The 11,043-nt window shown below is 47.5% G+C and overlaps 1 protein-coding gene across 2 annotated transcripts in view; it reads right to left on the minus strand.

The window, feature by feature from the left end:
- The window catches only part of LOC139268849 (mitochondrial fission regulator 1-like), a 61,070-nt gene that overhangs the window by 25,492 nt on the left and 24,535 nt on the right, over positions 1 to 11,043 (minus strand). The window lies entirely within an intron of this gene.

Here is an 11,043-nt window from a genome sequence, read left to right on the forward strand (position 1 = left end):
ACTGCATCCCAGAGTACTTAAGGAGGTGGCCTTGGAAATAGCGGATGCATTGACAGTCATTTTCCAACATTCCATTGACTCTGGATCAGTTCCTATCGAGTGGAGGGTAGCCAATGTAACCCCACTTTTTAAAAAAGGAGGGAGAGAGAAAGCAGGGAATTATAGACCGGTCAGCCTGACCTCAGTAGTGGGTAAAATGATGGAATCAATTATTAAGGATGTCATAGCAGCGCATTTGGAAAATGGTGACATGATAGGTCCAAGTCAGCATGGATTTGTAAAAGGGAGATCATGCTTGACAAATCTTCTGGAATTTTTTGAGGATGTTTCCAATAAAGTGGACAAAGGAGTACCAGTTGATGTGGTATATTTGGACTTTCAGAAGGCTTTCGACAAGGTCCCACACAGGAGATTAATGTGCAAAGTTAAAGCACATGGGATTGGGGGTAGTGTGCTGACGTGGATTGAGAACTGGTTGTCAGACAGGAAGCAAAGAGTAGGAGTAAATGGGTACTTTTCGGAATGGCAGGCAGTGACTAGTGGGGTACCGCAGGGTTCTGTGCTGGGGCCCCAGCTGTTTACATTATACATTAATGATTTAGACGAAGGGATTAAATGTAGTATCTCCAAATTTGCGGATGACACTAAGTTGGGTGGCAGTGTGAGCTGCGAGGAGGATGCTATGAGGCTACAGAGTGACTTGGATAGGTTAGGTGAGTGGGCAAATGCGTGGCAGATGAAGTATAATGTGGATAAATGTGAGGTTATCCACTTTGGTGGTAAAAACAGAGAGACAGACTATTATCTGAATGGTGACAGATTAGGAAAAGGGAAGGTGCAACGAGACCTGGGTGTCATGGTACATCAGTCATTGAAGGTTGGCATGCAGGTACAGCAGGCGGTTAAGAAAGCAAATGGCATGTTGGCCTTCATAGCGAGGGGATTTGAGTACAAGGGCAGGGAGGTGTTGCTACAGTTGTACAGGGCCTTGGTGAGGCCACACCTGGAGTATTGTGTACAGTTTTGGTCTCCTAACTTGAGGAATGACATACTTGCTGTTGAGGGAGTGCAGCGAAGATTCACCAGACTGATTCCCGGGATGGTGGGACTGACCTATCAAGAAAGACTGAATCAACTGGGCTTGTATTCACTGGAGTTCAGAAGAGTGAGAGGGGACCTCATAGAAACGTTTAAAATTCTGACGGGTTTGGACAGGTTGGATGCAGGAAGAATGTTCCCAATGTTGGGGAAGTCCAGAACCAGGGGTCACAGTCTAAGGATAAGGGGTAAGCCATTTAGGACCGAGATAAGGAGAAACTTCTTCACCCAGAGAGTGGTGAACCTGTGGAATTCTCTACCACAGGAAGTAGTTGAGGCCAATTCACTAAATATATTCAAAAGGGAGTTAGATGAAGTCCTTAGTACTCGGGGGATCAAGGGGTATGGCGTGAAAGCAGGAAGTGGGTACTGAAGTTTCATGTTCAGCCATGAACTCGTTGAATGGCGGTGCAGGCTAGAAGGGCTGAATGGCCTGCTCCTGCACCTATTTTCTATGTTTCTATGTTTCTATGTTTGCCACGCACGGCCTGCCTGATGTCCTTGTGAGCAACAACGGGCCATGTTTCACCAGTGCCGAGTTCAAAGAGTTCATGACCCGTAATGGGATCAAACATGTTACATCTGCCCCAGTCAAACCAGCATCCAATGGTCAGGCAGAGAGAGCAGTACAAACCATCAAGCAGAGCTTGAAGAGGGTAACTGAAGGCTCACTGCAGACTCGCCTATCCCGAGTCCTGCTTAGCTACCGCACGAGACCCCACTCGCTCACTGGGATTCCACCCGCTGAATTGCTCATGAAAAGGACACTTAAGATAAGGCACTCGTTAGTCCACCCTGATCTACAGGTAGAGAGCAGGCGGCTTCAACAAAGTACATATCATGATAACGCAAATGTGTCACGCGAAATTTAAATGAATGATCCTGTATTTGTTTTGAACTATGGACAAGGTTCCAAGTGGCTTCCTGGCACTGTTGTGGCCAAAGAGGGGAGTAGGGTGTTTCAGGTCAAACTTTCAAATGGACTCATCTACCGGAAACACTTGGCCCAAATCAAACTCAGATTCAAAGACTATCCAGAGCAACCCACATTAGACCCTACCTTCTTTGACCCCCTAACATACACACCAGTAGCAACCAACACCGTGGTTGACCACGAAGCAGAACCCATCACCCGCAACAGCCCAGGAGGACTCACCACACCAGCAAGGCCAGCTGCACAGCAACCCAGCGAGGGCCCAACAAACGATTCACCAAAACCAGCATTTGCACCGAGATGATCAACCAGGGAAAGAAAGGCCCCAGATCGACTCACCCTGTAAATAGTTACACTATTGACTTTGGGGGAGGGGGGGGAAATGGAGAAATGTTTTTTTTTTGCAAACCTGCAAATACCATGTGTAGCCACCAGAGAGCTCATCCCCTGGAGTCCTAAGGGATCCCACAATCCCTTGGGAGGACCTGTACTTAAGGAGGCCTCACAGGCTGGAGAGGCACTCTGGAGGCCTGCAATAAAGACTAAGGTCACACATTACTTTGAGCTCACAGTATCTAGTCAGACTCTTTATTCATACATAACAATCTGAATGGTGACAGATTAGGAAAAGAGGAGGTGCAACAAGACCTGGGTGTCATGGTACATCAGTCATTGAAAGTTGGCATGCAGGTACAGCAGGCGGTAAAGAAGGCAAATGGCATGTTGGCCTTCAAAGCGATAGGATTTGAATATAGGAGCAGGGAGGTCTTACTGCGGTTGTACAAGGCCTTGGTGAGGCCACACCTTGAATATTGTGTACAGTTTTGGTCTCCTAATCTGAGGAAGGACATTCTTGCTATTGAGGGAGTGCAGCGAAGGTTCACCAGACTGATTCCCGGGATGGCAGGATTGACATGAAGAAAGACTGGATCAACTAGAATTTAGAAGAATGAGGGGGGGGATCGCATAGAAACATATAAAATTCTGACGGGATTGGACAGATTAGATGCAGGAACAATGTTCCCGTTGTTGGGGAAGTCCAGAACCAGGGGTCACAGTTGAAGGATAAGGGGTAAGCCATTTAGGACTGAGATGAGGAGAAACTTCTTCATTCAGAGAATTGTGAACCTGTGGAATTCTCTACCACAGAAAGTTGTTGAGGCCAGTTCGTTAGATATATTCAAAAGGGAGTTAGATGTGGCCTTTACGGCTAAAGGAATCAAAGGGTATGCAGAGAAAGCAGGAATGGGGTACTGATGTTGCATGATCAGCCATGATCATATTGAATGGTGGTGCAGGCTCGAAGGGCCGAATGGCTTACTCCTGCACCTATTTTCTATGTTTCTAATCTGTAGCCTCACAGTCTGGCATTTCCACCACTATTCCATTACCATCAAGCCAGGGGACCAACCCTGATTCAATGAGGAGTGAAGAAGCACATGCCAGGCATACCTAAAATGAGGTGTCAACCTGGGGAAGCTGCAACACAGGACTATATGCATGCTAAAAAGCAGCAGCATAGTATAGACAGGGCTAAGCAATCCCACAATCAATGGATCAAAGCTCTGCAGTCCTGCCACATCCAGTCGTGACTGGTGGTGGACCATTAAACAACTAACTGGAGGAGGCTCCATGAATATCCCCATCCTCAATGATGGCGGAGTTCAGCACATGAGCGCAAAAGACAAGTCTGATGCGTCTGCAACCATCTTCAGCCAGAAATGTCAAGTGGATGATCCATACCCGCCCCCACCATCGCAGAAGCCAGTCTTCAGCTAATTCGCTTCACTCCACATGATACCAAGAAACAGCTGAGCGTACTGGATACAGCAAAGGCTATGGGCCCCAACAACATCTCGGCTGCCGTGTTGAAGACTTGTGCTCCAGAACTAGCCACGCCTCTAGCCAAGCCGTTCCAGTGCAGCTACAACACTGGCATCTATCCGACAATGTGGAAAACTGCCCAGGTATGTCTTGTCCACAAAAAGCAGGGTTAATACAGTTCAGCCAATTACCACCCCATCAGTCTACTCTCAATTGTCAGCAAAGTGATGGAAGGGGTCATCGACAGTGCTATCAAGCAGCACTTCCTCAACAATAACCTGCTCACCGATGCTCAGTTTGGGTTCTGCCAGGACCACTCGGCTCCAGACCTCATTACAGCTTTGGTCCAAACATGGACAAAAGAACTGAATTCCAGAGGTGAGGTGAGAGTGACTGCCCCTAACATCAAGGCAGCATTTGACAGAATCTGGCATCAAGGAGCCTTAGTGAAATTGAAGTCAATGGGAATCAGGTGGTAAACTCTCCAATGGCTGGAGCCATACCTAGCACAAAGGGATTTGGTTGTAGCTGTTGGAGGTCAATCCTTCCAGTCCCAGGACATCGCTGCAGCAGTTCCTCAGCCTGGTGTCCTAGGCCCAACTATCTTCAGCTGCTTCATCAATGACCTTCCCTTTATCATAAGGTCGGAAGTGGAGATGTTCGCTGATGACTGCACAGTATCCAGTGCCATTCGCAACGCCTCAGATAATGAAACAGTCCATGCACACATGCAGCAAGGCCTGAACGACATTGAGGCGTGGGTTGATAATTGACAAGTAACATTCGTGCCAAACAAGTGCCAGGCAAAGACCATCTCCAACAAGCAAGAGTCTAACCACCACCCCTTGACATTCAATGGCATTACCATTGCTGAATCCCCCAACATCCTGGGGGACCAGCTACACAAATACTGTGGCAACAAGAACAGGTCAAAGGCTGGGTATTCTGCGGCGTGTCTCACCTCCTGACTCCTCAAAGCCTTTCCACCATCTACAAGGCACAAGTCAGGAATGTGATGGAATATTCGCCACTGGCCTGGATGAGTGCAGCTCCAACAACACTCAAGAAGCTCGACATCATCCAGAACAAGGCAGCTCGCTTGATTGGCACCCCATCCACTACCTTAAACATTCATTCCCTTCACCACTGGCGCACCATGGTTGCAGTGTGTCCCATCTACAAGATGCACTGCAGGAAATCGCCAAGGCTTCTTCAGCAGCACCTCCCAAACCTGTGACCTATACTGCCTAGCAGGACCAGGGCAGCAGGTGCATGGGAACATCACCACCTCCAAGCTCCCCCTCCAATTCACACACCATCCTGACTTGGAAGTATATCGGGCATTCCTGCATCGTCGCGGGGTCAAAATCCTGGAACTCCCTCTGTAACAGCACTGTGGGAGAACCTTTACCACAAGGACTGCAGCGGTTCTAGAAGGCAGCTCATCACCACCTTCTCAAGGGCAATTATGGATGGGCATTAAATGCTGGCCTTGCCAGCGACGTCCACATCCCATGAACAATTTTTTTTTAAACTCAAATATTGAATATTGTGCAGGAAGAAAAACATGATAATTTATGCGCATATCCCTTTCTCAGGCTCTTGGAACTCACTCTCTGCAAGCAGACTTCAGTAAAAATATTTAAAAGGCAGTGCATTGGGAAGTGATTTGCCCTGCGCCTGGTGGACCACAAGCAAAGCCCAGTGCCACTGCAGGAGGGAAGGCGAAGATCTCCATATTAACTAAGAAGTCAGCTGGACCAGAGGTACCTCTCAATCTCCCAATTCTGAATCTTGTTGAAAATCTAATCATAGAATGGTTACAGCACAGGAGGCCGCCATTTGGCCTGTCGCGCCTGTGCCGGCTCTCTGCAAGAGCACTGCAGCTCATCCCACTTCCCTGTCCTTTCCCTATAACCCTTCAAATCTTTATCCTTCAGGTACTTATCCAATTCCCTTTTGAAAGCCACAATTGAGTCTGCCTCCACCACCCTTTCAGGCAGTACATTCCAGATCCTAACCACTCGCTGCGTAAAAACGTTTTACCTCATCGCCTTTGGTTCTTTTGCCACTCACCTTAAATTGTGTCTGCTGGTTCTTAACCCTTCTGCCCATGGGAACAGTTTCTCTATCTACTCTGTTTAGACACCTCATGATTTTGACTACTTCCATCAAATTTCCTCTCAACTTTCTCCACTTTAAGGCGAACAAGCCCAGCTTCTCTAGTCTACCTATGTAACTGAAGTCCCTCATCCCTGGAATTATTCTCGTAAATCTTTTCTGCACCCTCGCCAAGGCCTTCACATGCCTCCCAAAGTGCGGCGCCCAGAATTTGGCACAATACTCCAGTTGAGGCTGAACCAGTGTTTTATACATCATAACTTACTTGCTTTTGTACTCTGCCTCTATTTATATAGCCCAGTATACAGTTTGCTTTTTAAACTGCTTTCTCAACCTACCCTACCACCTTCAATGATTTGTACACATATACCCCCAGGTCTGTCTATTCATGCACCCCCTTTCAGATTGTACCCTTTAGTTTATATTGCCTCTCCTTGGTCTTCCTACCTAAATGTATCACTTCTCACTTTTCTGCGTTAAATTTCATCTGCCACGTGTCCACCCATTTCACCACACTGTCTATGTCTTCTTGAAGCCTATTGCTATCCTCCTCACTGTTCATTATATTTCCAAGTTTTGTGTCATCTGCAAATTTTGAAATTGTGCCCTGTACTCCCAAGTTCAAGTCATTAATATACAAGAAGAAAAGCAGTGTTCCTGGTCAATGTTCCCCCTAGTTATTTTTGGTACTGAGTGGACCATGAACATGTTTGAACGTGACCTTTTCGTCAGTGGGCAAATTTTACAACTTTTACAACGAAAGCAATCACTTAAAAGCATATGTACAGTAATGCCATGATGCCACCGCACCATCTCAAATCATGAGACAGACAGGTTTGATACAGATTTCACATAAATTTTCTGCTTTTGAACTCTATTCTTCGAGAAAGTGCTTTATTTGCACTTTTATGGCCTTTTTTAACCTGCGTTGCTACTTTTAATGATTTGTGAATCTATACCGCAGATCCCTTTGCACCTCTACTCCATTTAGACTCTTATATTCCAAGGAGCAGGTAACCTCCTTATTCCTCCTAACAAAATGCACCACCTCACACTTATCTATATTGAAATTATATGGCGCCAACCCTCTTCTCGATCTTCCTCGCTGCAATGCTCCACCTCACACTCAAGTTCCCCGCTGGAATGGAACTAAACTACAGAACCAGTGGGAACCTGTTCAACCGTCCTTCCCCCACTCTCCTCTCCTCCCCCCCCTCCTCTCCTCCTTCCCATCCCCCCTCCCCCTTTCCCCCTCTCTCCTCTCCTCTGCCCCCTTCCCCTCTCCTCTGCCCCCTTCCCCTCTCCTCTGCCCCCCTCCCCTCTCCTCTGCCCCCCCTCCCCTCTCCTCTGCCCCCCCTCCCCTCTCCTCTGCCCCCCCTCCCCTCTCCTCCCCCCCCTCCCTCCTCCTCTGCCCCCCCTCCCTCTCCTCTGCCCTCCTCCTTCCCCCCCTCCCGCCTCTTCCCCTCCTCTCCTCTTCTCTCCTTTCTCCCCCCCTCTCCTCTCCCTTCCCTCCTCTCCCCCCCTACCCTCCTCTCCTCTCCTCTCCTTCCCCCCACCCCTCTCTTCCCCTCCCCCCCCCTACCACCCTCCTCTCCTCTCCCTTCCCCCCACCCTCCTCTCCTCTCCCTTCCCCCCACCCTCCTCTCCTCTCCCTTCCCCCCACCCTCCTCTCCTCTCCCTTCCCCCCACCCTCCTCTCCTCTCCCTTCCCCCCACCCTCCTCTCCTCTCCCTTCCCCCCACCCTCCTCTCCTCTCCCTTCCCCCCACCCTCCTCTCCTCTCCCTTCCCCCCACCCTCCTCTCCTCTCCCTTCCCCCCACCCTCCTCTCCTCTCCCTTCCCCCCACCCTCCTCTCCTCTCCCTTCCCCCCACCCTCCTCTCCTCTCCCTTCCCCCCACCCTCCTCTCCTCTCCCTTCCCCCCACCCTCCTCTCCTCTCCCTTCTCCCCCCCTCTCCTCTCCTCTCCCTTCTCCCCCTCTCTCCTCTCCCTTCTCCCCCTCTCTCCTCTCCCTTCTCCCCCCCCCTCTCCTCTCCCCTCTCCCTTCTCCCCCCCTCTCCTCTCCCTTCTCTCCCCCCCCTCTCCTCTCCCCTCCCCCCCTCTCCTCTCCCTTCTCTCCCCCCCCCTCTCCTCTCCCTTCTCTTCTCTCCTCCCCTCACTCCCTCTCCTCCCCCCTTCCTCCATCCCTCGCTGTCACAAACACCAAGACACTGACAGAGACAGAGAGAAAGACACACTGGGGGTGGGGGCCCGATGCTGCAGTCGGGGAGTAGAAACTTAATTTTTTATTTATTGATTTTTAAATTATTTTACATTTTTTTTGGATTGATTTATTGGTTGATTTATTGATTTATCTATCATGTATTATTGATGATGGCTCTTTTTGTAAAAGTGATGTGTTTCATGTTTGTAAACTTCCCTCCCCATCTCTCTTCCTTATGCCTGATTTTTAAGCGTAGGCAAAGTTTTTCTGAGTGTACAAAAATCTACACTTACTCCATTCTAGGTTAGTTTGGAGTAAGTTTTCGCTGCCTAAACTTGCAAAACAGGTGTAAGTAGCCGGACACGCCCCCTGTTGAAAAAAAAAATCTGTTCTAAAATGAAACTGTTCTAACTCATTAGAACTGGAGCAAACTAAATGCCGAGAATTGCAATTTCTAAGATACTCCATTCTAAACTAGTTGCTCCAAAAAAAATAGGAGCAACTCAGGCTGAAACTTGACCCCAATGAGAGGGCTTGACGGGGTGGATGCAGAGAGGATGTTTCCACTGATGGGGGAGACTAGAACTAGAGGGTCACAATCTTAGAATAAGGGGCTACCCATTTAAAACTGAGATGAGGAGAAATTTCTTCTCTGAGGGTTGTGGATCTGTGGAATTCGCTGCCTGAGAGAGCTGTGGAAGCTGCGACATTGAATAAATTTAAGACAGAAATAGACAGTTTCTTAAACGATAAGGAAATAAGAGGTTATGGAGAGCGGGTAGAGAAGTGGACCCGAGTCCATGATCGGATCAGCCATGATCGTAATAAATGGCGGAGCAGGCTCGTGGGGCCGTATGGTCTACTCCTATTTCTTATGTTCTTATGTTTTTATGTAAACGGAGGCCCCATCTGCTCTCTGCAGTGGACGTAAAAGATCCTATGGCACTATTTTGAAAAACTGCAGGGGAGTTATCGCTGGTGTGGTGGCCTATATTTATCCCTCAATCAACACAACAAAAATAGATTATTTGGTCAGTATCACACTGCTGTTTGTGGGAGCTTGTTGTGCGCAGATTGGCTGCCGTGTTTCCCACATTACAACAGTGACTACACTCCAAAAATACTTCATTGGCTGTAAAGCACTTTGAGACATCTGGTGGTCGTGAAAGGCAAGTCTTTCTTTCACATTATCAAACACCTTTTGGAAGTCCATGTACACACGTAAAGTGCATTGCCATCATCAACTCTCTCTGTTACCTCATTGAAAAACTCAATAGAGTTAGTTAAATGCGATTTGCCTGAAACAAATCCGTGCTGGCATTCCTTAATTAATCTACACTTGCCCAAGTGACTCTTAATTTTGTCCCAAATTATCGTTTCTAAAAGCTTCCCTATTACAGAGGTTAAAATGACTGGCCTGTAGTCGCTTGGTTTATCCTTACATCCTTTTTTGAACAAGGGTGTAACATTTGCAATTCTCGAGTCCCCTGGCACCACCACTAAGGAGAATTGGAATATTATGGCCAGTACATCCGCGATTTTGTCCTTAACCTCCCTCAGCATCCTAGGATCACCTGGGGCATTTGGTTCCTTTAAAGCAATGCAGTGGGGCAGAAATTCAGCAGAAATGACAGCATCCTGTGAATTTGCACATACGACGATACAAACTATGCTTCCATCCGGAGTCCCTCCGCATATGCGTTAAAGAAGCCATGCGGCCCGCCCCAAAAATTAGAGGGAACACTGCAACCTACATGAGCTCCAAATCATCCTAATCTTCGCTGCCCACATTGCAACTCACCTAAATTTGGACCTCTGACCCTCAAAATCCCTTCTCATTCACAAATCCCCCCAAAACCAAGTCAACTCCCCCCCCTCCCCACACAAATCTCCTTCAGCCCTAGTATTACCGCATAACCTTTAAACTCTGGCTTCCAGCACATTGCCCCCTCCCTGTTCTTCCAGTCTTGTCAAACGTTTTGCTATAAACCATTGAGGTTCTATTGAGCTCGGCAGTATGTTATTGCACTGTTATATCTATATCATTTTCACCAGTAAAACCTTTACTGTTATCAGGGTAGGTTTACTGAAGTTGGAACGTCAGTGCGAGTATCTGATAGTAACCCATGTCCTTTTGTGTAGAAGGAAGATATATTAACAGATAACCTTTGTATGCAGAGCAAGATGGAAAACCTGAGATAACCAAATGGTTTTGTGGTTCTGGTTTGTAAATGAGGACAAGGATTTTGAATTCATTACAATGGAGGACAGGGAGCCAGTGGAGGTCGTGAAGGACGCATTATGGGCTAATGGGACTGTGTGGGCGACAGAATGGGGGCAGCGAAGGTTTTAAAAGTTGAAATTTGTGTAGGGTGAAGCTTGGAAAGCGCTACATAAATGCAATATTGAATATTTATACATTCCATATACTTTCATTCTTGTCTGGGGAGGGAAGTAACCTTACATTTGAGAGTACTCCTATGACCCAGTCTGTACCCGAAATATAACCAGATAATACTCCCCACCAGGTATCCCAGCTGTATAAATAACCTAAGTGCAATAGATTTGTAGTGGATCCAATGGTATAATACACAACCAACAATCATGAGGAAGTTATTTAAGTATTGACACTGTACATCACATTTTTTTTCACTGTATTAAGATACTTGATTCTCCACGAGTGCAATCAGACTTGTGCGAGGTTTTTTTAAAAAACCAACTCTGCAAGATGTGTATTACATTGCTCACCAGCTCTTTCTCAATGAACAAATGCAACAAGCGTGCAAAATGGGGGCAGCTTGACTTCTGCAGTGTGCAAAAGCTGCTGTTAACTTTTGTTCCCAGGTTCTCCTGTCATACAAGTTAC

Source organism: Pristiophorus japonicus, chromosome 8 (genome assembly GCF_044704955.1).
Source record: "Pristiophorus japonicus isolate sPriJap1 chromosome 8, sPriJap1.hap1, whole genome shotgun sequence".
NCBI lineage: Eukaryota > Metazoa > Chordata > Chondrichthyes > Pristiophoridae > Pristiophorus > Pristiophorus japonicus.